Source organism: Canis aureus, chromosome 12, assembly GCF_053574225.1.
Source record: "Canis aureus isolate CA01 chromosome 12, VMU_Caureus_v.1.0, whole genome shotgun sequence".
NCBI classification, from domain to species: Eukaryota; Metazoa; Chordata; class Mammalia; order Carnivora; family Canidae; genus Canis; species Canis aureus.
In genome coordinates this window covers 66,226,749-66,249,377 of record NC_135622.1, presented here as the reverse complement: position 1 = coordinate 66,249,377, position 22,629 = coordinate 66,226,749, and the positions used below count along the sequence as shown (strand labels likewise).

The 22,629-nt window shown below is 44.3% G+C and overlaps 1 long non-coding RNA gene across 1 annotated transcript; it reads left to right on the top strand.

The window, feature by feature from the left end:
- Nucleotides 1–5,120: 5,120 nt before the first annotated feature.
- LOC144324749 (uncharacterized) lies at nucleotides 5,121–22,461 on the top strand. Its single transcript, XR_013390178.1, has 2 exons — nucleotides 5,121–5,295; nucleotides 21,793–22,461. It is a non-coding gene; the product is annotated as an uncharacterized LOC144324749 (long non-coding RNA).
- Nucleotides 22,462–22,629: the final 168 nt, after the last annotated feature.

Genomic DNA, 22,629 nt, shown 5'->3' with positions numbered 1-22,629 from the left:
ATTTTTTAGAAAGAAAACAAAGATTTATAAGGAAATTGGGAAGATAGTACAGAGAATTCTCATGCACTTGCACTCAATTTCCCCAATAATCGATATCTTATATCAGTACGGTACAAATATTAGCTAATGAATCAATATTAAAATTTTCGCAATAACAAGAGACCATATTTTATTCAGATTTCCTTAGTTTTTGCTAAATCACCATCCCTCATACCACACTCCATTTGTCCTCATGTTTTCTTAGGCTCCTCTGGATTGTGACAGTCTCTCAGCCTTTCCTTGTTGTTGTTGAACTGGAACACGTTGAGAAGTAGAGTATTTTGTAAAATTTCCCTCAGTTGGGACATATCTGTTGTTTATCTCATGATTGAACTGTTTTTGTGGATTATATACAGAGATATAATGCCATTTTTATTATATCATATAAAGGATAGATACTATCAACATGATTTATCAGTCCTGGTATTGATCTGATCATCTTGCTGAGGTAGTGTTTGTCAGGTTTCTCCGTAGTAATATGATTCTTTTATTATTATTATTATTATTTTAAGTTTTTCATAATATATTTTGTAGAAGAAGTTACTATGTGTATTGCACACCTAAGAGTGGGAAGCTATGCTCAGGAACTTGAGGGTGGAATGTCTGCACAAATTGTTTGAAAATCTTCTACATGGGAGATTTCTTTCCCCTCTGGGTTTGTTTGTTTCTTTTTGAAAGATGATCTTTATTCATTTCAGAGAGAGAGGAGTGAAAAACATGTGCTAGAGGGGCAGAGGGCGAGGGAGAAGCAGGTTCCCTGCTGAAGAGGGAGCCTTCCTTGGGACCTGGATCATGATCTGACCCTAAGGCAGAAGCTTAACTAACTGAGCCACACAGGTGCCACTCTTTCTTTCTTTCTTTCTTTCTTTCTTTCTTTCTTTCTTTCTTTCTTTCTTTCTTTCTTCTTTCCTTAAAAATAAATTTACTTTTTTTTTTTCTTTTTTTTTTCTTTTTTTTTTATAAATTTACTTTTTATTGGTGTTCAATTTGCCAACATACAGAATAACACCCAGTAGTGCTCATCGCGTCAAGTGCCCCCCTCAGTGCCCGTCACACATTCACCCCCACCCCCGCCCTCCTCCCCTTATATCACCCCTAGTTCTTTTCCCAGAGTTAGGAGTCTTTATATTCTGTCTCCCTTTCTGATATTTCCCACACATTTCTTCTCCCTTCCCCTATATTCCCTTTCACTATTACCTATATTCCCCAAGTGAATGAGAACATACAATATTTGTCTTTCTCTGATTCACTTACTTCACTCAGCATAATACCTTCCAGTTCCAACCATGTTGAAGGAAAACGTGGTTATTTGTCGTTTCTAATGGCTGAGCAAGCCCACCTTTCCTCTGTCTTCATCTTGGGAGTCTCCCATGATATGAATGTTATTGTTTTAATAAGTGGCTGAGTTCCGAAATCTGCCTCTATGGTCCATAACCTTCCTTTTTTTTAATGCTTCCACTTGGTACTGCATCTCAGTTATAGCATTTTTAACGTTGGCCTGACTAGATTTAAATTCTTTTATTTACAGTAAGGGATTCTCTAGTTTTCTTCTGTGCTCTTTTTCCAGCCCAGATGCTATCTTTATAATCATTGTTCGAAACTGTAGTTAGACATCATATATTTGTATTGATGGACTTCCTGGTTGTGAGTATTACCTCATATTATTTTATGGAGGTGAATTTCTCCATCTCATTATTTTTTCCAGAAAAGAAAGACGGAAGAAAAAGAAAACCAAGAAAAACAATAACAACTGCCCTCCCCAAAAAAACTACCAGATATTTTTGTCTGGTTGTTAAAAGAGTCTAAGTCCCAAAATAAGAAACACAATTAAAGTACCATGAAAATAAAAATAAGAATTATATAAGGTACATACATAAAAATTCAAATAAGGTAATTTATAAAAAAGAATCAAAGAAAATAAATGAAAATAAAGCACAAAGTACAAAGGAAGCTAGACCCTACTTTCCAAGCAGAGCTGAAGCTCTGCAACCTCTGTGGTCTGACACCTTGGTGGCAGCGAGTGGTCTGTGCAGGGTCTGGGGATTGGCCATGGCGCTGATTGTCAGGTGCACATCTGCCTGTGAGATGTATCTGCGGGGTCTGAGGCGGTGTGGGCGTCAGCGCGTCTGGCCTCCAGCGGGTGGCGCTGTGCTCCTCCCAGAGACCCGGTCCAGATGGGCGGGATGCGGGTGGGGTCTCTGGGTCCTCTGGCTCTGGGGCTTAGCATACTGCCCCCCAGTTTGCAGGGGCCTCCACAGAAGATCCCTCAAGTCCCCGGGTCTCCGCCACTTCTCTCAGAATCCTGCGTTCACTCTACAGGCGTCAGAGCTTCTTTTGGTTTTCTTTTTTTATCTCAGACTGTCGTGCCCAAGATTGCGAATCCGAGAACCCTCCGAGAAGCCAACCGTGATGCAAACACACGAGGGTTTATTTACCACCTCGAGCTTGTGTCCAAGTGTACCCAACAAGCGGAGCATGGACTTGGACCCTGAGGTGGGTTTTAGCTTAGTTTTAAGGGCTGGTCTCGGGAACCTCCAGAAGGGCTGGAGCAATTCCTCAAGTTCTGTTTACATTTTGATATGGGGCCTTCAAGGGCATTGAGCTCTGTTTTCATTCTAATAGGGGCTTCTTGCCCTTGGCCTGGGCTAAGTTTTGATTCAATTGTGGGGCTTTCTAGGACATTAAGCTGTAAACAGCAAAGGTTCCACACCTGGAAGGGGGACGTCACACTGTCCCTATATGCTGAAGATGCAGAACTAGAAACAGGCAACCCCAGAGCCTCCACATAAACCTGTTAGAACTAGGAGTGAGTTCAGTAAAGTCATGGGACACAAACTGACCCTACAGAGCAGAGTAGCCTTTTGTGTACCGACAATGAGCACTCAGGAAGGAAATGACGGATGTGACTCCCTTCTCAGGAGCATCAAGGAGAATAAATAATGAGACTGAACCAAAGGAGCACAAGACTTGTGCACTGAGCCATACCAGGCTCTGGGAGGCCGTCCTGGGCTCGTGGGGTGGGAGCCTCATCTTGTGAAAATGTCTGCAGTTCCTGAAGCCACCCTCAGTTTCAATGTCATTCCTGTCAAAATCATGGTGGCAGACCTTAGAAATAGGAAAAAAAAAAAACCCATAGCATCCATCTTCCTCAACAAATAACCCCTGACAACAAACCAGTATTAGAGAAGCAGGACAGAGTGAGACGCAGCACTTTCCTATTTCCCCTGTTATGCCCCCACCCCTCCAGCGACCCTCAGTTCATTTCATATCATTAAGAGTCTGTATTTCCTGCATCTGTTTTGATCTTATTTGTTTCTCCTTCCCTTCACTGATGTTCATCTGCTTTGCTTCTTTAATTCTACCTATGAATGACACCACACGGTCATTCTCTTTCCCGAGTGACTTACTTCACTTAACATGATCCCTTTAGTTCTATCCACAACATTGCAAATGGCAAGATTTCCTTCTCTTTGATAGCTGAGTACCATTCCTCTCTCTATGACCATCATCTACCTCCCATCCTCTTTATCCATCATCTGTCACAGGGCACCGAGTCTCCTCCCACAGTGTGGCTACTGTAGACCCAGCTGCAGTGGACATTGGGGTGCAGGTGTCCCAAGTCTCACTGCATCTGTATCTTCGGAGTGATCTCCAGGCCGTTCACCTGCTGGTCACAGGGCGGCTCTATTTGTAACTTCCTGAGGGGCCTCCACATTGTTTCCAGGGCAGCTCCACGAACCCACGGTCCCGCCCACAGTGGAAGAGGGTTGAGCAAGTTTTGCAGGACGTGGTAAAAGTCTGGTCCACATTTCATTTTGCAACCCGTGGGCTCCAATTCCTTGTCCTTAAGTATTTCTGGGGAAGCAGGGTGTTGGGCTCCTTTTCAGTGAGATGTTTCCGAAACTAACAGGCCCCAGCTGGAGCCTGAAAGGAGGCAGGTGGGACCCATGTAGCACCCGCTGCCTCCTGCACTGCCTCCTGAACAGCCTCCTGCAGCGCCTGAGTGTCCCACAGGGTGCGCCCGAGCCAGGCCCCTCCCATGGGGCAGGCATGTGCAGTAGGCCTCCTCTGCCTGCACTAACAGGAGCCAGCCTGTGCTGGGGAGGCCTGAGGGGGACGTGGGGACGCATCTACGGTGATGAGCTGCAGCCTCCACAGGACCCTCAGGAAGTCTTCAGGGGGAAATTGGGTCTCGTTCATGCTGACAGGAGCCCCAGTCTCCTCAGGACCCGCGGTGAGGCTTTAGGAAGATGTGGGCCCGCATCCACCCTGACAGGAGCCCCTGGGCTGCCTCAGGAGCAGCGGGGAGTCTTCAAGAAGATGTGGGTCCACGTCCACACTGACAGGAGCCCTGAGCCACCTCAGGACCCACGGGGAGGTTCAGAAAATTGTGGGCCCGCATCCACGCTGACAGGAGCCCCTGAGCCACCTCGGGACCTGCGGGGAGGCTTCAGGAAGATGTGGTGCGACATCCACTCTGGCAGGAACCCCCAGGCCCCTCAGGACATAAGTTGAGGCTTCTGGAAGCTGGGGGCTGCATTCATGGTTACAGGAGCCCCGGCCTCCTCAGAACCCTTGGTGACACTTCAGGAGGACTTGGGGCCACATCGACACAACAGGACGGTGACTTCCTCAGGACCCCTGGTGTAGACTTGGGGAAATATGGGGATGCGTCCATGGGGACAGAAGACCCCAGCCTTGTCAGGGCCTGTGTTGAGGCCTAAGAAAAATGTGGGTGCTGCATCTACACTGACAGGATTCTCCAGCCTTCTCAGAGCCCACTGTGAAGGTTTGGGAAGATTATGTGCCACATCCATGCTGACAGGAGCCCCGAGCCTCCTCAGGTCTTATGGTGAGGCTTGAGGAAAATGTGGGGCCACGTCAACCCTGACAGGAACCCCATCCTCCTCAGGATCAGCACTTTGGCTTCAGGACATATGGGCTGCGTCTATGCTGACAGGAGCCCACAGCCCCCTCAGGACCCGCGGTGAGTTTTCTAGGGGACATGGGGCCATGTCCAGGCTGACAGGAGCCCCCGGCGTCCTGAGGACCTGCTGTGAGACTTCCAGAGGATGTGAGACATAGTCCACAGTGACAGGAGACCTGGCGTCCTCAGGACCTGCTGACTATGACTCAGGAACACGTTGGGCCATGTCCACACTCACAGGAGCCCGGCTCGCTTGGACCCCCTGGAGGACTTTGGAGGAGCCATTGGGGGCCACGTCTACATCAGAAGGGACTCCTCAGAACCACAGTGTAAGTGAAAGGATAGAATGAGTGGTAGGGTTAGGGGAGGGGAGGCAGTTGGTTTGTTAGCCTTAGGTTATATGTTAGGTGTTAGTGATTATGCTTATGGTTACAGATTAGAAGTTAGCTGAGGCATAAGGGTAATGGTCAGTATTTAACAGTTAGGATGGGGGTTAGGGTAAGGGACAGGATTTACTGTTAGGGTTAGGGTTTAGGCTCTAGGGTTTAGGGCAGGAGGTTAGGAGTTGGGGTTAGGGTGATGGTTAGGGTTGGACTTAGGTTTGCAGTTAGGGTTAGGGGTTAGGGAGTGAGTTAGGGTCAGGGTTTAGTGTGAGGTGTTAGGGTTATAGTTAGGGCTAGGTTTAGAATTAGGGCGAGGGTTAGGGTTGGGATAGGGGTTAGGACTAGGGTTAGGGTTATTGCTTGGTTAGGGTTAGGGACAGGTCCGGGTCAGGGTCAGGGTACGGTTTTGGAACAGGGTAAGAGATACGTTTTGGGAGTGGGCTAGGGGTTAGTTTTAGGGTATGGGTTAGGGTAAAGTTTGGGGTATGAGATAGGATTAGTATTAGAGGGTTAGGGTTAGGGTACAGGTTAAGGTCAGGAATAGGATTTGAGTACATTAAGTTAAGTTTAGGTTTAGAGGTTAGGGTTAGGGTTAGATTTAAGGTAGGGGTCAGGGTTAAGGGTTTAGAATAGGTTTAGGAGTTAGGTTGAGGTTTGGCAGGTAGGTTCAGTGAATGTGTTTTGGTCTTGGGGTTTGTGTTTGGTTTCGATTAGTGATGGGTCTTATTTAAGGGTTAGGTTAACATTAGGATTAAGTGTAGGGTTAGGGTTATGTCTGTGAATGGTTAGAGTTTGGGTCTTGACATGTGCCTGCACTGGGACTCCTAGTATCTTGGGCAGTTTAGTTTTATGCACTCTATTTAGGTTTTGGGTTCAAAGATAGCTTGACTCCACCAAGTCAGTGGCCTCCCCAGATAATCAAAATCCAGGCTTCTGCTGGGGTCATAAAAGACATGGCAGGCTTCTCCGGAATTGAGCTAAGGAGGGGATTTGTGGCTCTAAAGACTTTATTTGGATTTTTAGTTGCCTTTCTGATTTTATCTCTAGTGCATACATGTTTCATCAATACTACCTATTATTATTTTAGTTTTACTTGAATTCCTGTTTGTATGCACAGAATGATATAGTTTCAGGTTTACCACATAGTGATTTAACCCTTGGATACAACGCCTGGTACTGGCCACAGGTGCCCTCCACTATCCCCATCCCCTGATTCCCCATCCCCATCACCTTCCTCTGGTATTTATTAGTTTATTCTCTGTGGTTAAGAGTGTGTTTTTTTGTTTGCTTCTCTCATCCCCCCTCTGCCCCTTTGCCAGTTTGTCTGGTTTCTTAAAATTTACATGTGAATGCAATTGTATGGTATTTGGTATCTTTGTCTGACTGAGTTCATTAAGCATAAGTCCTTTCCACTTCTCCCACGTCATTGTAAATGGCTTCATTTCATCGCTTCTGATGACCCAGTGATGTCGCAGTGGGTATATTTACCACATCGTCTCTGCCCATTCATCAGTCGATGGACATCTGGGCTGTATCCACAGTTTGGCTGTTGTTGATAACACTGCTACAAACAATGGGCTGTTTGTCCCACTTGGAATCTACTAAACGACTTTTGTATCCTTGGGGTAAATACCTAGCTCTGCAATTTTGGAATCGTAGGGTAGCTCTATTTTTAACTTCTTTTTAAAATTTTTTTTATGATAGTCACAGATAGAGAGGCAGAGACACAGGCAGAGGGAGAAGCAGGCTCCGTGCACTGTTAGTCCGACATGGGATTCGATCCTGGGTCTCCAGGATTGTGACATGGGCCAAAGGCAGGTGCCAAACCCCTGTACCACCCAGGGATCCCCTATTTTTAACTTCTCGAGGACCCCCCACAGTGTTTTCCACAGTGGCTGCACCTGTTCGCATGCCCACCAGGAGTGTAAGGGGGCTTCCTCATCTCTATAGCCTCAACAACACCTGTTGTTTCTTCTGTTGTTAATTTTAGCCATTCTGATGGCTGTCAGGTGACATCTTATTGTGGTTTTCATTTGCATTTCCCTGATGATGGGTGACGCTGAGTGTCTTTCGATGTCTGGTGGCCATCTGGATGTCTTGTCAGAGACAAAGTCCATTAATTTCTTCTGCCCATCTGCAGTTGGATAATTTGTGTTTAGGATGCTGAGATATATATTTGCTTTACGTATTTTGCATACTAACTGTTTATTGGATGTGTTTTTTACAAATATCTCCTTCCATTTTGTATGTTGCCTTTTAGCGTTGGTTGTTTGTTTCACTTTGCAGAAGCTTTTGAATTTGACGAAGTCCCAATAGTTTTTTTGCTTTTGTTTCCCTCAACTCAGAGGCATATCTAGAAAGAAGATCCAATGGCCAATGTCAAAGACGTTGTTGCCTATCTTTTCTTCTTTGTATGGTTTCAGGCCTCACATTTGGGTCTTTCATGCACTTTGAATTTATTTTTTATATATATTGTGTAAGAAAGTGGTCCAGTTTCATTCTTCTGCATGTGGCTGCCTGATTTTCCCAACACCATTTGTTCTTATCCTGGGGTCAGGGTTAGGGTTTGTTGAAGAGACTGTCTTTGTGCCATTGGATGTTCCTTGCTGCCTTGTTGTCGATTAATGGATCATAGAGTTACAGGTTTGTATCTTGCTTCGGCATTCCATTCTATTCTATTGATCTAAGCATCTCTTGTTGGGAGATTCTTGATTCCTGATTCAATTTCTTTGCTGGTTATCTGTCTGTTCAAGTTTCTTACTTCTTCCTTTTTCATTTTTGCTATGTTATATATTTCCAGGAATTGATCTATTTCTTACAGGTTCTAGGTTGCTGGCATATAATTTTTCATAATGTTCTCTTATAAACGTTTGTATTTCTCCAGTTTTGGTTGTTATTTCTCTTATCTCATTTGTGATTTTATTTGGGTCCTTTCTCATCTTTTTTTTTTTAAGATTTCTTTTTTTTATTTATGGTAGTCACAGAGAGAGAGAGAGAGAGAGAGAGAGAGAGGGGCAGAGACACAGGCAGAGGGAGAAGCAGGCTCCATGCACCGGGAGCCCGACGTGGGATTCAATCCCGGGTCTCCAGGATCGCGCCCTGGGCCAAAGGCAGGCGCCAAACTACTGCGCCACCCAGGGATCCCCTTTCTCATCTTTTTATCTTTTTTCTTTTTTAAAGATTTTATTTATGTATTCATGCGAGACAGAGAGAGGCAGGGGTATAGGCAGGGGTAAAATGAGGCTCCATGCAGGGAGCCTGATATGGACATGATTCCCCAGGACCCCGGGATCATGACCTGTGCCAAAGCAGATGCTCAACCACTGAGGCACCCAGGTGCCTTTCTGATTGAATTCCTCTGCTTGTAATGGGTCTACTCATATTTTCTCTTTCTTCCTGTTTCAGTTTTGCTCGTTTGCACATTTCTAGGGATCTTTCCAATTCTTCCTGGTCTCCCAGTTTGTTTGCGTATAATCTTTCATAGTATCCCTTATAATTGTCTTATTTTCTGGTGTTGATTGTGATCACTCTTCTCTCTTTTGAGATTTTATTTATTTAGTGCTTTTCTGTTTTCTTGTTGATAAGGCTGGTTAGGGCTTAATCCATTTTCTTAGTTATTTTGAAGAACCAGTTCTTAGTTTCATTATTCCATTCTACTGTTTTGTTGTTTCTGTATTGTTTATTTCTGCTCTCATCTTTATTTTTCCCTTCTTCTGTAGGCTTTAGGCTTTGTTTCCTATTCCTTTTCCAGCTCCTTTAGGTGTAGTGTTGGGTTGTGTATTGGAGTCTTCTTGTTTCTTGAGGTAGGTCTGTATTGCTATCTACTTCCCTCTAAGGACTGTCTTTGCTACATCCTAGAGGTTTGAAGAAACATGTTTTCATTTTCATTTGTTTTAAATTTCCTCTTTAATTTCCTGGTTGCTTTATTCCTTTTCTAGTAGGATGATCATAATCTCCATGAATTTTTGGATTGTCCAAATTTTTTCTTACTGTCAACTTCGAGTTTCATAGCCTTATGGTCCGAAAATGTACTGGTGTAATACCATCCTTCTTGTACCTGTTGTACCTGTTGAGGGCTGATTTGTGGTCCATGATATAATCTATTCTGGAGAGTTTCCCATGTGCACTTGAAAGGAATGTGTATTCTGCTTTCGGAAGAAATGTTCAGACTATATCTGTTGAGTCCCTGTGGTCCAGTGTGTCAAGGCTATTGTTCCCCTGTTGATTATCTGCATAGACGATCGGTCCATTGCCATAAGTGGGTGTTAAAATCCCCTGTCATTGTATTATTATCAGTGAGTTCCTGTATGTTTGTTGTTAATTGGTTTCTATATTTTGGTACTCCCATGTTGGCAGCATAAATATGTAGTTGTTTGATCTTTTTTAAAAAATAAATTTATTTTTTATTTGTGTTCAATTGACCAACATACAAAATAACACGCAGTGCTCATCCTGTCAAGTGTCCCCCTCAGTGCCCGTCACCCATTCACCCCCACCCCCCTCTCTCCTCCCCTTCCAGCAACCCTAGTTCTTTTCCCAGAGTTAGGAGTCTTTATGATCTCTCTCCTTTTCTGATATTTCCCAAACGTTTCTTCTCCATTCCCTTATATTCCCTTTCAGTATTATTTATATTCTCCAAAGGAATGAGAACATACACTGTTTGTCCTTCACCGACTGACTTACTTCACTCAGCATAATACCCTCCAGTTCCATTCACGTTGAAGCAAATGTTGGGTATTTGTCGTTTCTAATGTCTCAGTAATATTCCATTGTATACATAAGTAACATCTTCTTTATCCATTCATTTTTTGACGGACACCGAGGCTCCTGCCACAGTTGGCTATTGTGGACATTCTGCTATAAACATCGGCGTGCAGGTGTCCCGGCATTTCATTGCATCTGAATCTTTGGGGTAAATCCCCAACAGTGCAATTGCTGAGTCGTCAGGCAGGTCTATTTTTAACTCTTTGAGGAATCTCCACACAGTTTTCCAGAGTGACTGCACCAGTTCACATTCCCACCAGCAGTGTAAGAGGGTTCCCTTTTCTCCGCATCCTCTCCAACATTTGTGGTTTCCTGCCTTGTTAATTTTCCCCATTCTCACTGGTGTGAGGTGGTATCTCATTGTGGTTTTGATTTGTATATCCCTAAGGGCAAGTGATGCAGACCATGTTTTCATGTGCATGTTGGCCATGTGAATGTCTTCCTCTGTGATTTCTCTTCATGTCTTTTGCCCATTTCGTGATTGGATTGTTTGTCTCTTTGGTGTTGATTTTAAGAATTTCTTTATAGATCTTGGAAACTAGCCCTTTATCTAAAACGTCTTTTGCATATATCTTCTCCCATGCTGTAGGTTGTCTTTTAGTTTTGTTGACTGTATCCTTTGCTGTGCAAAAGCTTCTTATCTTGATGTAGTCACAATAGTTCATTTTTGCTTTTGTTTCTTTTGCCGTCATGGATGTACCTTGCAAGAAGTTGCTGTGGCCAAGTTTAAAACGGGTGTTGCCTGTGTTCTCCTCTATGATTTTGATGGACTCTTGTCTCACATTTAGATCTTTCATCCATTTTGAGTTTATCTTTGTTTATGGTGAAAGAGAGTGGTCTAGTTTCATTCTTCTGAAGGTGGATGTCCAATTTTCCAGCACCATCTATTGAAGAGACTGTCTTTCTTCCAATGGATAGTCTTTCCTCCTTTATTGAATATTTCTTGACGATAAAGTTCAAGGTCCACTTCTGGGATCTCTATTCTGTTCCATTGATCTATGTGTGTTTTTGTGCCAGTACCACACTGTCTTGATGACCACAGCTTTGTAGTACAACCTGAAATCTGGCTTGTGATGCCCCCAGATATGGTTTTCTTTTTAAAAATTCCCCTGGATTGGGATCCCTGGGTGGCGCAGCAGTTTGGCGCCTGCCTTTGGCCCAGGGCGCGATCCTGGAGACCCGGTTTCAAGTCCCACATAGGGCTCCCGGTGCATGGAGCCTGCTTCTCTCTTTGCCTGTGTCTTTGCTTCTGTCTCTCTCCGTGTGTGACTATCATAAATAAATAAAAATTAAAAATAAAATAAAATAAACTTCCCCTGGCTTTTCGGGGTCTTTTCTGATTCCACACAAATCTTAAAATAATTTGTTCTAACTCTCTGAAGAAAGTCCATGGTACTTTGATAGGGATTGCATTAAACGTGTACATTGCCTGGGTAACATTGACATTTTCACAATATTAATTCTGCCAATCCATGAGCATGTAATATTTTCCATCTCTTGTGTCTTCCTCAATTTCTTTCAGAAGTTTTCTATAGTTTTTAGGTATAGATCATTTATCTCCTTGGTTAGGTTAAATCCTAGGTATCTTATGCTTTTGGGTACAATTGTAAATGAAATTGACTCCTTAATTTCTCTTTCTTCAGTCTCATTGTTAGTATATAGAAATGCCATTGATTTCTGGGCATTGATTTTGTATCCTGCCATGCTACCAAATTGCTGTATGAGTTATAGCAATCTTCACGGGGAGGGTTTTGGGTTTTCTAGGTAGAGTATCATGTCATTGTCGAAGAGGGAGAGTTTGACTTCTTCTTTGCCAATTTGAATGCCTTTAATGTCTTTTTGTTGTCTGATTGCTGAGGCTAGGACTTCCAGTACTATGTTGAATAGCACTGGTGAGAGTGGACATCCCTGTCTTGTTCCTGATCTTAGGGGAAAGGCTCCCAGTGCTGCCCAATTGAGAATGATATTTGCTGTGGGCTTTTCCTACATGGCTTTTAAGATGTCGAGGATTGTTCCCTCTATCCCTACCCTCTGAAGTGTTTTGATCAGCAATGGATGCTCTATTTTGTCAAATGCTTTCTCTGCATCTAATGAGAGGATCATATGGTTCTTGGTTTTTCTCTTGCTGATATGATGAATCACATTGATTGTTTTACGAGTGTTGAACCAGCCTTGTGTCCCGGGGATAAATCCTACTTGGTCATGGTGAATAATATTCTTAATGTATTGTTGGATCCTATTGGCTTTATCTTGTTGAGAATTTTTGCATCCATGTTCATCAGGGATATTGGTCTGTATTCTCCTTTTTGGTGGAGTCTTTGTCTGGTTTTGGAATTAAGGTGATGCTGGCTTCATAGAACGAATTTGGAAGTACTCCATCTCTTTCTATCTTTCCAAACAGCTTTTTGGAAGTACTCCATCTCTTTCTATATTTCCAAACAGCTTTAGTAGGTATGGTTTCTTCTTTAAACGTTTGATAGATTTCCCCTGGGAAGCCATCTGGCCCTGGCCTTTTGTGACTTGGGAGTTTTTTGATGACTGCTTCAATTTCCTCCCTGGGTATTAGCCTGTTTAGGTTTTCTATTTCTTCTTGTTCCAGTTTTGGTAGTTTGTGGCTTTCCAGGAATGCCTCCATTTCTTCTAGATTGCCTAATTTATTTCCATATAGCTGTTCATAATATGTTTTTAAAATCGTTTGTATTTCCTTGGTGTTGGTAGTGATCTCTCCTTTCTCATTCATGATTTTATTTTATTTTTTTTCATTCATGATTTTATTAATTTGAGTTTTCTCTCTCTTTTAATAAGACAGGCTAATGGTTTATGTATGTTATTCTTTCAAAGAACCAACTCCTGGTTTTGTTTATCTATTCCACATTTCTTGTGGTCTCAATTTCCTTGAGGTCTGCTCAAATTTTAATTAAATCTCTTATTCTCTTGAGCGTAGGATCTAGCTGCTGTTTTTTTCTCTAGCTCCTTTATGAGTAAGGTTAGCTTTTGTATTTGAGTTCTTTCCAGTTTTTGAATGGATGCTTGTATTGTGATGTATTTCCCCCTTAGGACTGCTTTTGCTGCATGCAAAAGATTTTGAACGTTTGTATCTTCATTCCAATTAGTTTCCATGAATCTTTTGAATTCTTCCTCAATTTCCTGGTTGACCCTTTCATCTTTTAGCAGGATGGTCCTTAACCTCCATGTGTTTGAAGTCCTTCCAAATTTCTTGTTGTGATTTAGTTCTACTTTCAAGGCATTATGGTCTGAGAATATGCAGGGGACGATCTGAATCTTTTGGTATCGGTTCAGACCCTATTTGTGACCCAGTATGTGGTCTATTCTGGAGAAAGTTCCATGTGCACTTGAGAAGAATGTTTATTCAGTTCAGTTTAGATATAAAGTTCTGTAGATATCTGTGAAATCTATCTGCTCCAGTGTATCATTTAAAGCTCTCGTTTCTTTGGAGATGTTGTGCTTAGAAGACCTATCGAGGGTAGAAAGACCTAGATTGATGTCACCAGTATTTCTTCACTTTCGTTATTAATTTGTTTAAATATTTGTTAGCTCCGATATTCGGGGAGTATATATTGAGGATTGTTAAGTCCTCTTGTTGGATAGATCCTTTAAGTATGATTTAGTGTCCATCTTCATCTCTCACTAAAGTCTTCGGGGTAAATTTTAGTTTTTCTGATATAAGGATGGCTACCCCTGCTTTCTTTTGAGGACCATTTGAATGCTAAATGGTTCTCCAACCCATTATTTTCAGATTGTAGGTGTCCTTCTGTCTAATATGAGTCTCTTGAGAGAGGAAATATTTGGGTCCTGCTTTTTTATCCAGTCTGAAACCCTGCGCCTTTGAGGGGGTTATTAAGGCCATTCACGTTCAGAGTTACTATCAACAGATATGAGTTTAGTGTCATCATGATATCTATTCAGTCCTTGTTTTGTGGATTGTTCCACTGAACTTCTTTTTAAAGGGAAATTTTAAGAGTCCCCCTTAAAATATCTTACAGAGCTGGTTTGGAGTTCACATATTCTTTCAGTTCCTGCCTGTTGGAAGCTCTTTATCTCTCCTTCCATTTTGAATGAGAGCCTTGCTGGATAAAGTATTCTTGGTTGCATGTTCTTCTCATGGAGGACCCTGAATATATCCTGCCAGCCCTTTCTGGCCTGCCAGGTTGCTGTGGAGACGTCTGCTGTTACCCTAATGCTCCTCCCCATAAAGGTCAGGATTTTCTTGTCTCTTGCTGCTTTAAGGATCTTCTCTTTATCTTTGGAATTTGCAAGCTTCACTATTAAATGTCGAGGTGTTGGACGGTTTTTATTGATTTTAGGGGGGGGATCTCTCTATTTCCTGGATCTGAATGCCTGTTTCCCTTCCCAGATTAGGGAATTTTTCAGCTAGGAGTAGTTCAAATACATATTCTGGCCCTCTATCCCTTTTTTGCCATCGGGAACCGCATTTACACATAGGTTTTTCTTCCTCAGACTGTCGTTTATTTCCTTTAATCTGTCTTCCTGGTCTTTTAATTGTCTGTCTCTTTTTTCCTCAGTTTCCCTCTTTGCCATCAACTCATCTTCTATGTCACTCACTCGTTCTTCCACCTCGTTAACCCTCATCTTTAGGACTTCTAGTTTCGATTGTATCTCATTCAATTGACTTTTAAATTTCGGCCTGATTGGATCTAAATTCTGCAGTCATGAAGTCTCTTGAGTCCTTTATGTTTTTTTCTAGAGCCACCAGTAGCTGTATAATAGTGCTTCTGAATTCGTTTTCTGACATTGAATTGTAATCCTGATTTGTAACTCTGTTGGAGAGAGGACTGTTTCTTTCTTTTGGGGTGAGCTTTTCTTTGTAGTCATTTTGCTCAAAGCAGAGTGGCCAGAAACAAGTGTATTGGGAATAAGAGAAAAAGAGAGGATAGAAAAAAGGAAAGAGAAGAGAAAAAGAAAAAAGGAAAAAGGACTAAAAAAAGCAAAAAAGAGAATAAAAGGAGAAAGAAAAAGAAAGAAAGGGGGAGAAAAAGGGTGGGGGAAGCAATCAGAAATAAATAAAACATGGGGGAGTATCTTCTGATTCTGTATACTTTAAGTCCCTTGACTTCCCCTGGAACTTGTCCGTCTAGATGGTCTTCTGGGGGAGGGGTCTGTTGTGCTGATCTTCAGGTGTTAGCCTTTGGGGGAGCTCCTCTCCCCCTGCCAGGTGAAGCGCTCAATGGGGGTAGTTTACCCCATGAAGCCCAAGGAGAAACAACCCCAGTGGCAGTGGCCAGGTCTGAAAACCGGTATTCAGCCCCCACAGTAACTCCAGAACAGTCCATCTGCAGGGCCTGGAGGCTCCAGGGTGAGGCTGCTGATCTGCTGAGCTCTTGGCAGGAGCGTCATTGCTGTCCTGGGCCCTCCGGGCCTCTGCCTGTCCTGGGGGAGGCCGAATCCTGGGCTGTGTCATGGCGCCCTGTGCTCCGGGGCCTGTGCTGTTGGATTCTCACTCCCAGCCGTGCAGCCACCTCTCCACGGAGCCGCCGCCCTAGCCCCTCTGAGCTGCTGTAGGAGCTGCGCAGCCCCCTCCACATGGAGACTCTTCCTCTGCCCTAGGTGCCGCCACCTAGCTGCTCCCAGGAACCCGCAGCCCCCTCCACACACAGCCACCACCTGAGCCCCTCAGAGCTGCTCCTGGGTCAATGCATGTGCCCTGCAGCCCTTAGGGAGCTCGGTTCACTCTCTTGGGAGTGCAGGTGTCTGTTAGTTTCCTTTGGACCCCGAGGGTATCCCCACCCTCCTGGTGTCCTGCTCTGAATCCCTGCGGGCGCCATTCCACCCTGGAAGATTGGTGCAGCTCCTGCATCTCTGGGACAGAGCTCTCCTGACCGGGGGGCACTCGCCCTGGCCTTAGCCCGGCTCCTCGGGGGCCTCTCCCCCTTGGATGCCTTTTGTTTCTTTACTCCTTTTTTGGTCTTCCTACCTTGATAGAAGTGCGAACTTTTCTCTCTGTAGCATTCCAGCTGATATATGTTTAAATCTCAGGTCGAATTCCTAGATTTTCAGGATGATTTGAAGGTTATCTAGGTAATTTGGTGGGGACAGGTGACTTGGGGACCCTTCTCTTCCGCCATCTTGCCCTTCTTCCTGTATGTTGCCTTTTAGGTTTGGTTGTTTCCTTCACTGTGCAGAAGCTTTTCAATTTGATGAAGTCCCAATAGCATTTTTGCTTTTGTTTCCCTCACCTCAGAGGCATATCTAGAAACAAGATCCAATGGCCTATGTCATAGATGTTGCTGCCTATCTTTTCTTCTTTGTATGGTTTCAGGTCTCACATTTAGGTCTTTCATCCATTTTGAATTTATTTTTAATATAGATGGTGTAAGAAAGTGGTCTAGTTTCATTCTTCTGCATGTGGCTGCCTGGTTTTCCCAACACCATTTGTTCTTATCCTGGGGTCAGGTTTAGGGTTTCTTGAAGAGACTGTCTTTGTGCCATTGGATATTCCTTCCTGCCTTGTTGTCCTTTAATGGATCATAGATACATGTTTGTATCTTGTTTTGGCTTTCCATTCTGTTCTATTGATCTAAGCATCTCCTGTTGGGAGATCCCTGATTGCTGATTCAATTTCTTTGCTGGTTATCGGTCTTTTCAAGTTTCTTATTTATTTATTTTTCATTTTTGCTCTGTTATATATTTCCTGGAATTGATCTATTTCTTCCAGGTTCTAGGTTGCTGGCATATAATTTTTCATTATATTCTCTTATTATCGTTTGTATTTCTCTAGTGTTGGTTGTTATTTCTCTTTTCTCATTTGTGATTTTATTTCAGTAATTTCTCATCTTTTTATCTTTTCTCTTTTTAAAATATTTTATTTATGTATTCATGAGAGACTCAGAGAGGCAGAGGTATAGGCAGAGGGAAAATGAGGCTCCATGCGGGGAACCTGATGTGGGACTTGATTCCCCAGGACCCCGGGATCATGACCTGTGCCAAAGCAGATGCTCAACCACTGAGGCACCCAGGTGCCTTGCTGATTCAACTCCTCTGCTAGTTATGGGTCTGTTCACATTTTCTATTTTTTCCTATTTCAGTTTTTCTCTTTTGCACATTTCTAGGGATTTGTCCATTTATTCCAGGTCTCCCAGTTTGTTAACATATATTCTTTCATAGTATTCCCTTATAATTGTCTTATTTTTCTGGTGTTGATTGTGATCACTCTTCTCTCATTTGTGATTTTATTTATTTAGGTCTTTTCTCTTTTCTCATTCGTAAGGCTGGATAAGGCTTGATTCCATTTATTAATTATTTTGAAGAACCAGCTCTTAGTTTCGTTATCCCATTCTACTGTTTTTTTAATTTCTGTATTGTTTATTTCTGCTCTCATCTTTATTTTTCCCTCTTCTGTAGGCTTTAGGCTTTGTTTGCTATTCCTTTTCCAGCTCCTTTAGGTGTAGGGATAGGTTGTGTATTAGAGACTTCTTGTTTCTTGAGGTAGGCCTGTATTGCTATGTACTTTCCTCTTTGGACTGCCCTTTCTACATCCCAGTGGTTTGGAGAAACGTTTTCATTTTCATTTGTTTTAAATTTCCTCTTTAATTTCCTGTTTGCTCCATTCATTGTCTAGTAGGATGTTCATAATCTCCACGTATTTTTGGATTGTCCAAATTTTTTCTTACCTTTGACTTCGAGTTTCATAGAGTCATGGTCCGAAAAGGTACAGGGTGTGATATCAACCTTCTAGTTCCTGTTGTACCTGTTGAGGGCTGATTTGTGGCCCATGATATGATCTGTTCTGGAGAATGTCCCATGTGCACTCGAAAGGAATGTGTATTCTGCTTTAGGAAGAAATGTCCAGACTATATCTGTTGAGTCCCTGTGGTCCAGTGTGTCAAGGCTATTTTTCCACTGTTGATTTTCTGCATAGACAATCAGTCCATTTCCATAAGTGGGTGTTGAAATCCCCTGTCAGTGTATTATTATCAGTGTGTTCCTGTATGTTTGTTGTTAATTGGATTCCATATTTAGGTACTGCCATGTTGGCAGCATAAATATTTAGTTGTTTGATCCTGATAGAGAGTCTTTTTAATTATGAAATAATGTCCTTCTTCATCTCTTCTTACAGTAGTTATTCTTTCTTTTTTGAGATTTAAATATTTTATTTATTTATTTTTGAGAGATACAAAGAGAAGCAGAGGCAGAAACATAGGCAGAGGGAGAGACAGGCTCCCCAAAGGGATGCCAATATGGGACTCGATCCTGGGATCCCAGGATCACACCCTGAGCCGAAGGCAGATGCTCAAACACTGAGCCACAAGGTGTCCCCCAGTGTTTGGTTTCAAATCTAGTTAGTCTGATATAAGTATGGGTTCTCCAGCTTTCTTTTCATAACCATTAGCGTGATAGATGATTTTCCATCCCCTGACTTTCAATCTCCCGGTTTCTATAGGTCTAACGTGAGCATCTAGTAGGCAGCATACTGATGGATCTTGTTGTTTTAATAACGATTTTATATTTGAGAGCATGAGAGAGAGAGAGAGAGAGAGAGAGAGGCAGAAAATTAGGCAGAGAGAGAAGCATGCTCCCCACTACTAGCACACTATGGGACTCAATCCCAGACTCCAGGATCACACCCGGAGTCAAAGGCAGAGGCTCAACACCTGAGCCATCCAGGCATCCCAGATCCTGTTTTTTAAGCCACTCTGATACCCTCTATCTTTTGATTGGAGCATTTAGTCTATCAGCATTCAGAGTGATTATTGAAAGATATGAACTTACTGCCTTTGTGTTACCGGTAGAGTTGGCGATTCCAGTGACGTTCTCTGGTCCTTTCTAGTCTTTGTTGCTTTTGGTCTCTTTTTTTCCCCCACTAGAAGAGTCCCTCTTAAAATTCCTTATTGGATTGGTTAAGTGGTCATGAACTCCTTTATATTTTGCCTGTCTGGGAAATCTTTATATCTCCTTCTATCCTGAATGACACCCTTGCTGAAGAAAGAATTTATAAAAATTAGACTCTTATAAAAAGAAATTTAAAAACATAAAATAAATTTTTGGTGTTATGATTGAAGAAAATGGCATTTAGGAGGAAAACCAGAAGCTGAAAGGGAGGAGGACAGATTTCACCCTCCGTAGCCTTCACAGGGACCTGGTGTCCTTTCCTAGGATGGCCCCCCCCTCCATAGGTAGCTTCCTGCTCCTCTGCGCTCCTTGTTGGAACCCAGCAGGCACATCTCTGTACCTCTGACACCTCTGTCGTCGTGGTTTATAACATCTTCCATGTATCCTTTTGGGGACCACAGCGTCGTGTATGGAATCATCTGGCTGCTGTTTGACATTGGGGGGATTCTGATTTTTGTTGGTTTTGGGGTGTGTGTGTGTCTATCACATGCAGCTATCACGTGCAGCTATCGGATCCTCTGGCTGGGTTACCCAAATGCCAAAATGGTGGGCATAACATCATTTCTGGTGCTGGAGCTGGGCAGCTACTGGGGTCTCCTACCGACCCTGTGCTGGCTCATGCAATGACTTTCCGCTGGAGTGTCTGCTGAGATGGAAGTTCCGGCTTGACTACATTCCTAGGTCCTGCAGTGGGTCCTGCCAAGCACCATGTGCTTCTCTTCTCCCTGATGTCTCTCCAGCAGGGAGCAGACCTCAGGGCCGCTCTGGGGGGTGCTCCTGAGGAGACGGGTGCACGTGGAGGGGAGCCCTGGGGCTGCCTGTGTGTGGGAGTCGGGGTGGGGACGGGGATGGGGTTCCTCAGACCCTGTGCTGCCTGGCCTTCAGGCTGAGTCCCATCGTCACCGAGCTCCTACTCACTCGGGCAAGGAGGGTGCCCTCCACACGGTGGTGTGAGAGATCCAGCACCGTAAGGTGTGCACGCTGAGTCCACCTGGTGCAGGTGGCCCAGGTGCATGAGCTGCAAGTGTGGGACCCAGGAAATTTAACAAAAATCTCCTACCCCTGAGCAAGCAGAGCAGGACTGATTCCATTTTGTGCTACACCCTCCAACTCCCCTATGACCCCCTCATCACCTGATTATGGCTTAAGGCACTGCCCCACCCTAGTCAGATTGCTGGGCACACCCTAATCAGAAATCAGCTCATAACAGTGAACCCCGCTTTGTGCCCACCAAATCTGTGCGCCGATTCTGACCAAAGTAATAGACCAGCTCAAGTGGATACTATATGGTAGGGTGCAATTCAATCGGCCACCTGCATGTGAACTGACATGACTGTGCAAATTTCTGCATATCCCATGGTCCACTGGCCCCTATAAAGCTGATATGCCTCTTAGTCTCAGGGTCCAAGTCCCTGCTCCACTGTGTCGGGTGCACTTGGACACAAGCTCCAGTTTGTAAAGAAAGCCTTGGGAGTTTGCATCGGTGTTGGCTCCTCAGTGGTTTCTCGGTTTCACAATCTTGGGCACAACACAAGGTACTACTGTCCTGACATCCCTTCTAGGGCCATGCTGAGGGCCCTGCAGGCCCTCTCTGCCCCAGGCTCACAGGCAAGGGGATGTGGGGAGGGGAGGAAGTGCCCCGTACCTGGCCAGCCACGACCTCCTGGACAGAGGGAGCACAGACATCCGGGTCGCTTTGCACAGACCCTGGTGACCTGAGGCTTCTTGGCTGTCACTCTGTCCCAGGCCCTCCTGCCCCCCACGTCTCCCACCCCATCCCCTGCTTCTCAGGGGTCCGTCCCTCTCCCCTTTGACATTCAGCTCCCATGGCAACCCCTGGAGGCCCCATCCTACTGGCCTCCTCATCCCCGAGGCACCGGGATTGTGGGCACTGGAGTCATCCCCAGCATCCTACCATAGAACAGTGTGTTGTTGGCTGCTATTGCTCCCCCCGGCCTCAGAAACCCGTTTTCCCTACCCAGAAGGCCCCGGGCCTCCCTCGGGGCCCCGAAGCCCCCTGGCCCAGCAGCCTCACCCGACCCCCTAGCCATCCCAAAATACGGTGTGGCTGCCGAATGTCCTGTTGCTGTCTAAGTCTACCTGGGTGATGTCCCTGGTGGAGACCAGGACCTCCTCCTTCATTTCCTGTGGGAAAACTGCGGAGGAGGAGCAGGCGTCAGGGACACAGACCCCCACCTGTCACGAGCTGCCATGCTGGCCAGGGAGCACTGGGGCCACCATGGGAGTGTGTCCTGGCGAAACCTCCTTCCTTCCCCTGGGAGCGGCATGGCGAGAGTTCCCACCATGCCCGTAGGACCTGTGTGAGGGCCTGTGCCCAGCTGTTGTGGGCGAGGAGGTGACTGAGGGTCAGCCTGGGTGGGAGGGGATAAGGTTTCAGCCCAGGTGGGAGGGGACATGGGGATGTTGTGCCCAAGATTGCAAATCCGAGAAAACACTACGGAGCTGACACTGATGCAAACCCACAAGGGTTGATTTCCAAACTCGAGCCTGCGTCCAAGTACACCCGACACAGCGGAGCAGGGACTTGGACCACGAGGTGGGTTTTTGCTTAGTTTTAAGGGCTTGTATCGGGGACCTCCAGAAGGGCTGGAGTAATTCCTCAAGTTCTGTTTACATTTTGATATGGGGCCTTCAAGGGCATTGAGCTCTGTTCTCATTCTAATAGGCGCCTCCATCCCTTGGCGTGGGCTCAGTTCTTATTCTATTGTGGGGGTTTCTAGGACATGAAGCTGTAAACTTTTGTTTTTTTCCTGTAACTGAAGTAATGTAAATTTCATCTCTTCTTCACAGGGGCCTGGGATGGCTGGACGTGTTCGAACGCTGAACTTAAAGCGGAAAGGCCTTCATTTTCTCAGCCTCCTTGCGTCCCATCACATCCTATCTAGCTCCTTTCCCCTTCCCCGGACCTCCTGAGAGAGCAGTTGCAAATGACCTCAGCGTGGCAGCGTGTGTTGGACAGGACCAGGGATTTGGGATCAGGAAGACCTGGGTTGCGTGCAACCCGGCTGTGCAGCGGGATTCGATGCTGCAGACTCTTATTCCCTAAGGCTATCTTGAAAACTGACTTTTACATAGAAAAGCTGTCCTTTATGTTTAAAAGATGAGGAGCGAGTCAAAGCCTTTTTTCTCTGCCCATCTGATTGCTCAGATTCCAATGTGAGATGTATTTCCTGTTAATAAGGATAATTTACTATCCATAGTACTATGGTTAAAATATTCTGACACAAGTAATTCAGAGGGATGAGGGTTTCTCGTCTCTTTCTTTCCAGCTCAGTCACTCCTCAGGAAATGCATCTTTATGGATTTGGAAAGAACTGAGAGACATTATTACCAATGGTCCTATTATTATGTGAAGGATTCTTCCCTGAGAATCTTCCCCTATTTCAACTGACACTGAAACACTGAACTCTTTTGAAGACAAATGTCAAGGAAATAAATGTTATGCATTGCTAATTTTAATTGCACTTGCAATATGGTGTCTATTATACTAAAAGTATTTTTATCTGATTTTTGCTATTTATTATCCGTTCCTGCTTTTGAGGTTAGGGAGGCATTATACGTGTTCATAAGTGTTTTTATTTCCTTCTGATCTAAAATTTTTACTTTGTTTCCATCAAAGGAACTCTT